Raw genomic sequence first — 10179 nt, forward strand, 5'->3', positions numbered from 1 at the left:
TGAGCTTCTTGGATCTATACTGTAGATTTATTATTTTCATCAAATTTAGAAATTTGTCTGCCATTATTTCTTTCACTATTTTTTCTGTACCATCATCCCGTTCTTCTTCAGAGATTCCACTTATGTTAGTATTAGATTGCTTGAAATCATACAACTACTTGGTACTCTGTTCTTTTATAAAAAAAATTCTTTCTCCCTCTGGGTTTTATTTTGGATGCTATCTGTTGCTATATGTTTATGTTTACTAATCTTTTATCTGCAATGTCTAATCTGTTAATTTTATCTAGCATGTTTTTCACCTCAGACATCATAGTTTTCATCTCTAGAAGTGCGATTGGGAATTTTTTTTATCCTTGTATCTCTGCTTAACTTTAAAAAAAAGTGGGCTCTATTCTTTAGAGCAGTTTTAGGTTCACAGGAAAACTGAGTGGAAGGTAGAGTTCCCATATACTCCCTGCTCCTACACATGCATAATGTCTCCCATTATCAACATCCCCCACCAGAGTGGTACGTTTGTTACAATGGATGAGCCTACACTGGCACATCATTATTACCCAAAGCCCATAGTTTACATTGGGGTTGTACATTCTATGGGTTTGGACAAATGTATAATGACACGTATCCAACATTATATACCCCGTATATGATACAGAATTATATATTCTGTATGATGCCAAATAGTTTCACTGCTTTAAAAATCTTGTGTTCCACTTAGTCATCCTCTACTTAACTTTTAAACATATGGAATACAGTTATAATGTTTTATGTTTTGTCTGCTAATTCTAATATCTTTGTTGGTTCTGAGTTAAATTGATCGCTATTTCTCTGGTTTCTTTTTATGCCTGATAATTTTTTTTATTGGATACCAGACATTGTGAATTTTACCTGATTGGGTGCTTTTTGTATTCCTATAAATATCCTTGGGCTTTGTTCTAGGAAACAGTACCCTCTGGGTACTCTACACAATGACCCTAAATCATGAGGTTTTCCAGTCTGGCTGCTGAGAACAGACAGACACTGTTCCCAACCCTGTGTGAGTTGGAGGGTTGTTCCTACTCATGCGCTCAGAGGGGTCTTTGCCCCACCCCCGCCTGGGGGTTGTTTCCTCACTTGCAGGCACTAAGGACTCGAGGAGGCTCCTCTGCAGAGCTCTGAGCTTTTCTCTTTATTTTTTTATTTATTTTTTTTTTTACACCTACAGGTCCTGGTCTTCCTAGGTGGTCTCCCATCCAAATACTAACCAGCCGCGATCCTGCTTAGCTTCCGAGATCAGACATCGGGCTTGTTCAGGGTGGCATGGCCGTAGACAGCTTTTCTCTTTCTGCAGCTCTCTCATCTCCATTAGGCTGCATTGTGAATCTAGCCACCTTAGCTTCCTTGACCTCACAGCTTTGCCTTCTCAACTTGGGGAGTCCACTGGGCACCACCTGCACCCCTCCCTCCCTGGAGACTGAGCAAAGCTGGGCCAATCACAGGGCTGGCCTTCCTTGTTTCCCACCTCTCAGAGAGGACTGCCCTTTGTTGCCTGATGTCCAGCATCTTGAGTACTGCTGTTTTATCAATTTTATCTTGATTTTTAGTTTTTTGTTTGTTTGTTTCAGGCAGGAAAGTAAATACAGTCCCTTTTATTCCACCTTGGCTGAAAGCGGGATTTCACATCATTCATTTGGATAAATTGTAGTAAGTTTATGTGATGGAAATCATACAACCATGAAAAGAAATGACTTAGCCAGTCACAAAAGTCTATGTATAATTCTATTTATATGAAGTGGCCCAAACAGACAAATCTATATGGTCAAAAAGCAGATTAGTGGTTGCCTAGGGCTGAGGCTATGTGGGAATTGGGGGGTGATGGGTAACGAGTACGGGTTTCTTTTTTGGGTGATGAAACAGTTTTAAATTTGTGGCAATGGTTGTACAACTCTGTGAATATACTGAAAACAACTGAATTATATACTTCAAATGGGTGAACAAGAAAAGAAAGACGCTCGAGCCATAGGATTTCAAAAGCATGCCAGGAGGAAATCTGGTGGCAGAAGAATATTCTGAGCACAGATAACTGTTTATATGAAGCTTAAAAACATGCAAAACAATTCTCTAGCTATGTTCAGGGACGCCTCTGGAAGTTATTTGCCTGTCTTTGCAGTTCCAGATAACAATGATCCACACACTAAAAGCAGGTGCTGCTGGTTCTCTCTGGAAGAACGCAGAGGAAATGAGGAGCGTGTGTTGGGGAGCCGGGTACAAAGAGCAGCAATTTTATCTCTGGTGATTTATTTCTTGGTCTGTCTGCAGCAGAATCAGTCTCTACGCTTTTCTTTATGTGTGAGTGTTCTCGGTAAGATTACTTGTCAGAATCACCTAGCCTTTCCCCTGATGCCAGGTGCCCCTCCTTTCCTGTGCCCACACAGCACTGCCTTGAGAACACTAGCACCATGCTTGGGGTGTGACTCCCCAGCTCTGATGCAGAAAGAACACTGGGGAGTTTTAGGAACAACATTCTCCTCTTAAAGCTCATCTGTCGCTTCCCCCAGAAAAACACAGCTTTCCCATCACCCTTGCCTGTGCTGTGAATCAGTCTCCCAAAGGCCCTGGAAAAGCCCACCAGACTCATGAAGGCAGCTGCTCTTCTGCACCAGGGCCACTCCGCTCTCTCCCCACAGCCCGGCTATCATGCTGCCCCTGCTGCTGCCACAAATTCCCCCATCGACACAGCTGCCCCTGCTGCCTCCAATAAGAAATGCCAGGCTCATAATAACCTCCATTCGCAGGCCACATAGCCACCTCCTACAGCACCAGACGCTGGTGAAAACACTTCAAGGACCACCTTCCTTGGTCCTGGACTCCCAGGGTCCTGCACACAAGGGGCTCTGCCTGGTTCCCAGGCTTGGGCTTCTGCAAGGTGCTCTGCCTGGGACTGCTTCTCTGACCCCAGCCTCTGGCCTACTTATTATTCCTTTTAACTTCTAAAAACTGTGAAATGTCACCTCCCTAAAGGAAAGCACATAGAACAAATGGACAGTGTAACAAGCCATTTTAAAAGGATGCCTTGGTACCCAGCAGTCAGGTCAAGAGACAGAACGCCTACCTGTTCTTTAAAAAACACTTTTTAAAAATTATGAAACATTTTAGACATAAAAAACAGATTAAAATAAGCATCCACAGATCCTCCTCCGAACCCTTTGAACCTCTCTAATGGTTTTGCCTACATGCTGCAGATTTTTTAAAAAAGGCAAAACGTCACAGATGGAAGCCAAGCCATTCAGGTACCCTCTCCAGACCCCAGGCCTCTCCCTCACCCCCCAGAGGTAGACAGTGTCTTGGCAAGGTGTTCTCATCCCCATGGGTCTGTGCAATTCACAAAGAAGCCCCCTGAGCCACAAGCTGCTCTATTCTGCAATATTTCATCACCTAGCACATATCCTTCTGCTGTGTGCTTTTCTCCTTCACATGGGTTTGAGATTTTGTTGGTGTTAAAGCAGGTAGCTCTCTCCCACAGTGAAAGTGGTGAACCAGCATTCCACTGCAGGAATTCACCTCTAGTTCTCGATCTAGTCTCCTGTAGAGGACATTTGGGCTGTTTCCAACTTTGCACTCTACAGACATGGCCATGAGCGTTGTCAGGACCAACACTAGTTTCTCAATAGCCTGCGGAGTCCTTTACGTGCAGTCGGCGCTCACTAAATGTTCACGTAATGAATTAACCAGTACAGCATTCATTTCAGGATCATGACCACAAATGTACTAGAAAAACCTGCAGCACAGGATCTGCCTTTCTGGTAGTTGCTCACGAAATATCAGCCCAGCCAGCATATCTGCTTCCTGGTGCCACCAGTAGGCGATATATCTGGGGGCCTGTGGGAGGTTCTCCAGCTCTGCCTCTGGAACATGCTGGGGAAGGTCATGAGGGTCGAGGGAGAGATTTCAGTGTGAGCCGTAAGACCAAACAAGAGGGGGCAGAGAAGGGGCCACCCTCCAGGCTTTGGTTGCTCTTTCTGCTGTTGTCACAATGTTCAATAGAATTTCGTGACAGTGGTAATTTTTGCCTTTCATATCATTTGGTTTTAATTTGTGCCAAGAACTGGGACATTTGACATTCAAATGTTCTTTTTCAAAATTTAAAACCACATGAGTCCCACTCGCCATTCATATCAGTCTTAGACACTCGTTTTCCTGCTGTCAAGCTGGCTGATGACCCAAAGCCCACAGGGAGGGAGTGAAGGATCCTGCTGCCAGGTCTGGAACCCACCCCTGACTCATAATCCACGGCTTTTCACTCCACACCTATCTCAAGAAAATTGTGTCCCTTTTCTACAGGATTCCTGGATGCTCCTAGCCTGGGCCCAGCCATGCATTGTTATACATTATTAAGGTGAACATGCATGAAGACTTAAAATGTTCATGGAGTTAAGAATAAAAGCAATTGTCTTAGATTTCCTGAGTACTTACTGTGTGCTAGGTTGCACAAAGAGTTTTCCACGCATCCGCTTCATAACAAACTTATAAAGCTGGTACTATTATGCACAAGCTACAGATGAGGAAACAGGCTCAGAGAGGCATAGCAGCACCTGAGGATGACACAGGCAGCTGTAGACCTAGATCCATCTCCAAGCCTGTATCCTATGGTTTGGCTATGAGCATTGCCACCTCCTGACACATACTAGGTTGAGTATGAGTCCAATATAAATAGGGACATTTGATATCCAGCTACAGTAAATCTGAGCCAGGGTTTAAAGACAATCTTTTTAAAAAAAAAAAAAAAAAAAACTCCTTGTTTCCAACCAGCCTTCAAAAACAATTAAGCTAACAAAATCTATTTTTAATTCAATGCAAGCATTTTATGCAGTGCATTATTTTTAATTTATAATTCATGCAAAGTGTGTCTCATTGGCTTAATTGTCCCTGAAATCATGATTTAAAACCTAGGAAGTGATGGAGAGGCCTTGCCAATACTATTGATGGTAGGTTTCTAATGAACCGTGGCCAGCCGCAGCTGCCTTGCTCTTGAACTGAGTCCCAACCCTCAGCTGGTGCTGGTGGATATGGACTTCTGAGGTCCCTAGGCTTTGGTTGCCTGCTGCTGCTAACGTGCCAAGGCAGGACTTGCCCCCACCCCCATACTGAAGCAGGAGAAGGGGAGCAGAGTGAAGAGGAGGACGGTGCTAGGTGTGTAGTAAGCACTCAGTAGATACTTTCTGTTCGCTCACTCACCTGTGCTCATTCATCAACATTTACCGACCACCCACAGCATGCCGTGTTCAGTATGAGTCTGCAGTGGGCAAAAAGAGCGAGCCAGGCTTCTGCCCTATAGGAGGGAGAAGACTGAGAACATACCCGGCTGTTCCCTCCGAGGGTCTCCCTGTGTGACCCTGGCCTAGCCCCTTCCCCTTGCTAGCCTCAGTTTTCTACTCTGGATCCATGGAGAGCCCCAGTGCAGATCCGTGATCTCCAAGGGTCCTTCCAACTCCGAGTCAGCCTGCCAGCGCCCCATCCTAGCTGCCCTTTGCTGCCCCTGCCTGCCACCAGGCTTACCTTCCCTCTTCCTGGGGCCTCTGAGGACCAGGACAAGACCTGTGACCTCTACCCATTAGCTCCTAAGCAAGCCCAGAAGACTGCTCATCTCTGTGGGAAACAACACAGTAGAGCCCCAAGCCCAGATCCAATGGAAAAATTCCTTAGCCTCTCAGAGCCTCAGTTTGCTGATTCATAAAATGGGAAGACTAACAGTCGTTTCCTCATGGAATTGTAAGGATTAATTGATGTTAACGGTACAGGAAAAGTATCAAGCACAGTGCTAGACCCAGAGTGTCACTCTTATGGGCTCTTGAGCCACACACAGTGAGTGCTAGATCATACCTGTTAAGTGACGGCTCAAAGTGATGCCCATTGAGCTCCTGGCACAGAGCAGGCACCTGTGCCATGAATGCATGAAGAGTCAGGAACAGAGCCCAACACTGCCACCCACCCACAGTGCCTGCGTCTACCACCACAGGTGAAACCAATAGAAAGCTAAACTCCCCTCTCAGAAGAAAATGAAAAACACTGTCCCAAAAAGGCTCTGGGCTTGTATAGTACTTAACATGGACTAAACAGCAAATGTGAGGGCCATCAGAGTATGTATTTCACTGCAGGGAAACAGAAGTTGGGGGTCTTCTAAGGCCACTTTAGGGCCTGATTTGGGAACTGGTATTAAAGTTCCAAAGACTTAAGTCACCAAGGCCACAGCTGGTGAGGTCTGGATTCAATCATGTAAAAGATGCAGAGAGCACCCCAGTGCCCCAAACCTTGCAGGTCTGGCTTAACCTGGGCCACACTGACTCAGGACTGGCTCACACTTTTAGGGGCCTTTCTTCGGCCTCTTTCCCCTTCTTTGCTACCAGCTTCCATGTTTTCAGCTGTGTGCATCTCCCCCGCCCCAGCCCTAAGGAGATAAGAAGGTGCCCTGGATAGTGGTCAGTATTTAGAGGAACCAAAATCAGCCTCCAGTCCCCAGCTTCTCCCAGGGCAGTTTGAGGTCCCATCTAGCTTAGAGGGAGCCAAGGAGGAGGCAGGTGCACGGTGGGCTGCAGAGACTGGAAATCCCCCAGTCTGCTGGAATGAGGCCAAGGGCATCAGTGGGAAGCTCTGAAGCCCACTAGCCCCTCCCACCCTGGCAAATGCTGCGTGCCCCCTTATTTCCTGCTATTAAAACTTACAGAAAACAGGGAATTCCCAACTCATCAGTTATGCACGTCTTAATAAGGAATAAATTGAGGAAATGTGACTAATGTTGGGGCAAATGTCAGAGAATGGGATTGAGATATGGACTGACCCAGAGAGCCTCTTAACGTTCGGGGAGCTGTCTAGATGTGTAACCTTTGTGTCTCTTGAGTCTCTGCAAAATGGTCCTCCAGCAATTCCTTGCAGGAACGTTTCCCCAGGGACTAATGACACGAGCAAAGTTAAGAACCCAGCACTGTACCTTGCAGCAAAGCAGGTCTGCGCTGGCCAACCACAAGGGGGCGCTGCACTCCGGCCCCGGAGGTGGCCTCCCACCTCCATTCACCAATCTTAGACTAGCGGTGGGAACTCTGGCAGGGAGCCTCTAGCGTGGGATCCGGCCAAACACAGAGCCTGGGCGGTAACTTCACCTTCCAGGGTGCGGTCTGCTCAGAGCAGCATTTCCTGGCTTCACCTGGATAACTATGCAAAATGCATATTCCTGGGCCTCACCCAATTGGCTCACCCAATTGGTGCAGGTCGGACTCTCCCAGGAGCTTTAAAAGTACCGATGCCTGGGCCCCCTCCAGAGATCATCCTTTTATTAGACCTGGGCATTGGGTTCCAATGTACAGTCAGGGCTGAGACCTGCTGGTTAGAACCTGCCATAATGGACATCTCTTACCAGTATGGGCTGCACACTTAACTTGAGAGCCAGACTTAAAGGGACTTGTGGTCCTTCACCTCTGTATCCCCACACTGTGCTCCCGGACCTTTGGGTGACTTCACAAGCTGGCACATAGAACCACAGAGTGGAATCACTCTGAACCTTGGGTTCTCTCAGTTGATCTTTTTGATCTCTTGGCCCTGCAACACTTCTCACATCAGGAAAGGATTTAACCAGCTCCCCAACTGCTGGGTGTTCTGCTTGCCTCCAGTTTTTCCCAATTAATCCCTGCAGAGGTGAACATCCTGGGCCAGCCACCTGGGCCCTGTGGGTGAGGTTTCTCTGGGTGGCTCTGCCTGAGAAGGAGGGGTCACTGGACATGGAGTGGCACTTTAAGTTTTAATTGAAACTGCCAAGTTGCCCTACTACGGTCCAATCAGAAGGCCCAGGGATTCAACTGTGCAGCCGGCAGGCCTAACATCCTGCCATGTTTCATCCCGTTGAGGGGATGGATCACAATGGCTGCTGATTACTAAGAATCCACTGTGTCCTGAGCCCAGGGGATGTGCTTACAGACATCATTCTACTCCACAAGCAGCAGCATGGTTATCCCTATTTCACAGAAAAGGAAATTGAAACTCCAGGAAGTTGTCACTCATTGAGATCACACAACTAGGGACATACAGGATTTGAACCCAGGGCCGTCGGACAGCAGAGTCCATGTTCCTGCCCCCTGGGCCCTCCAGCTTCCGCATTACTCTGCTCAACACTGAGCTTGAAGCCTCGCACGCATTTCAGGTGGGGTGTGTTGTCCCAGCCAGCCCTACGGTGGGAGTCGAGCTCACAACTCTGTTCGTACACCTACTTGGCAATTGGGGTGGGCAGCCTGCCTGCTTCTGGACTCCCACATCCCAGTGAAAGTGTGGCTCTGGGCCCAGCGCCAAAAGGCATTTCCTGAGACTGACGGGTCCCGCCTGGCGCCTACCCAACTCTAGAAACAGACCTAGAGCCTAACGGCCTCCCACGCAGTGTGGCGGCATCCTTGACAGCTGCTTCCCCATCTCACTCTGCTTGAAGTGAGCCTCTCGGGCCCAGCCCCTGTCCTTCCCTGGGCTTTGCCGGGCATGCTGGGGCAACAGTATCAGTCCTTAAGGGGTTCCCTAAAGCTGAGAGCTCCACAAAGCAGTAGGAATTAATGATCCCATTTTACAGTAGAGGGGCCCGATGAACTCTTGGAGGTTTCAGAATGTGTGAGTGACAGAGTGGAACTCAAAACCTAGGCTCCCAATTCCGGGTAACATATTCCTTCTGCCACCCTCCACTGCCTCTGGCTAATAAGCTACTTATTCCCCCATTCCACACAGAAGGAAACTGGGGCTCTGGGTGCAAAGCTCTGCCTTGGAAGCTGTAGAGAGATTGTAAGGGGGCTCTGAATTCAAACACCAACCATATTGTTGTTCTAAACCCACTCTGGACAGCCCCAGGGGGAAGGGGGAGGTTCTTGGGGCCTGTGTGTGTTGCAACATAGGTAGGGGACAGGGGCTCCTCTGGGATCCCACAGCCCTAGTATCCCTTAGCACATCCCATGCCATGCTGTCTTCCTGCCTGACTGTGAGCCCAAAAGACAAAGCCCCACTCCTCACGTTTGTGCTGCTCTATGCAGAGAAGGGATTCAACGAGTGTGTCCTGATAGGATGGTGGGTGGAGAGCAGAGGGGGACATTTGGTCTCTCTGGGGAGAATTCAGCCCCCTCATCCCTACAGCCCCCTCCCCTCGCTAGGGCCAGCCCCATCTCATCCCGCTTCTCTCCAGCTATGGAAACTTGTACCCCAGCCCAGAAAAGTGAACTTGCTGGAAGTCAGCTGCTTGGCTGCCAGGGCCAGCCAATCAGGAGCCGAGGGCGCCTTGCCTACCTCTAAGGACAAAGGGCTGGGGGCTGGACCAGAGAGGCTGGAAAGGCCTGTGCCCTAGAGACAGAAAGAGGGAGCAGAAGGGAGAGAGGCAGAGCGAGAGGAAGGAATAGGAAATGGGAGAAGGGGAGCCATGAAGGTGGTGGGAGAAAGAGCTGCATGCTCAGGGGACACTGACCACCACCTTGGAGCCAGGTTCCTCACTACGCGACGGGCACACTGGAGCATGGCTCTCAACCTCGATCCAGCCGCTCGGCATTTTTTCACCTTTTTCTTCTACGCTGCTCCCCTCCCCCTCTCCGGGTAGGCAAGGGCTCCTGAGAAATAGATTCTAGAACTCAGACACAGACCTCGCTGTGGCAAGGTCAGGGATAAATAGTAATGAGGTGTGGAGTTACATCTAGCATCGCCTTGCCTTGTCTTCATTTTACAGATGAGGAAACTGAGGCTTAAAATAATTAGGTGACATGCCTATGTCTTTTGGCCACTCTGCAATATGAATCTAGATCTGCCTGAAGCCTGAGCTATATCAACTTTCTCTTCCTTGTCCTCCTTTCCAGTCTGGGTCAGCCTTTAGGCCTTCGCTCGTACCTTCCAGCCAGGCCTTCACCTCTCTGCTCTTCCAGACTGGCCCCTCACTCTCCTGAAACAGCCTGCAGCTTGTTCCACCTTCTTCCGTCACCCCACACAGACATCTGGGGCTCTGTAAGCAACCCAGAAAACCCCGCTTTAGGCCCAGGGCCCTAGAACCAGAGGAAACCTATAAATACAAACACATTTGCATGAGAAAGCGCAGGGGTCTGTGACTGCAGCTAACAGCTCAGTTACTTTTCAGGACACAGCTGTCACAAGTGGGAGCAGCAGCCACCAGCTTTCTGGGACAAACACATCCCAACAGCCAAG

Source organism: Pteropus vampyrus, unplaced genomic scaffold (genome assembly GCF_000151845.1).
Source record: "Pteropus vampyrus isolate Shadow unplaced genomic scaffold, Pvam_2.0 Scaffold337, whole genome shotgun sequence".
NCBI lineage: Eukaryota > Metazoa > Chordata > Mammalia > Chiroptera > Pteropodidae > Pteropus > Pteropus vampyrus.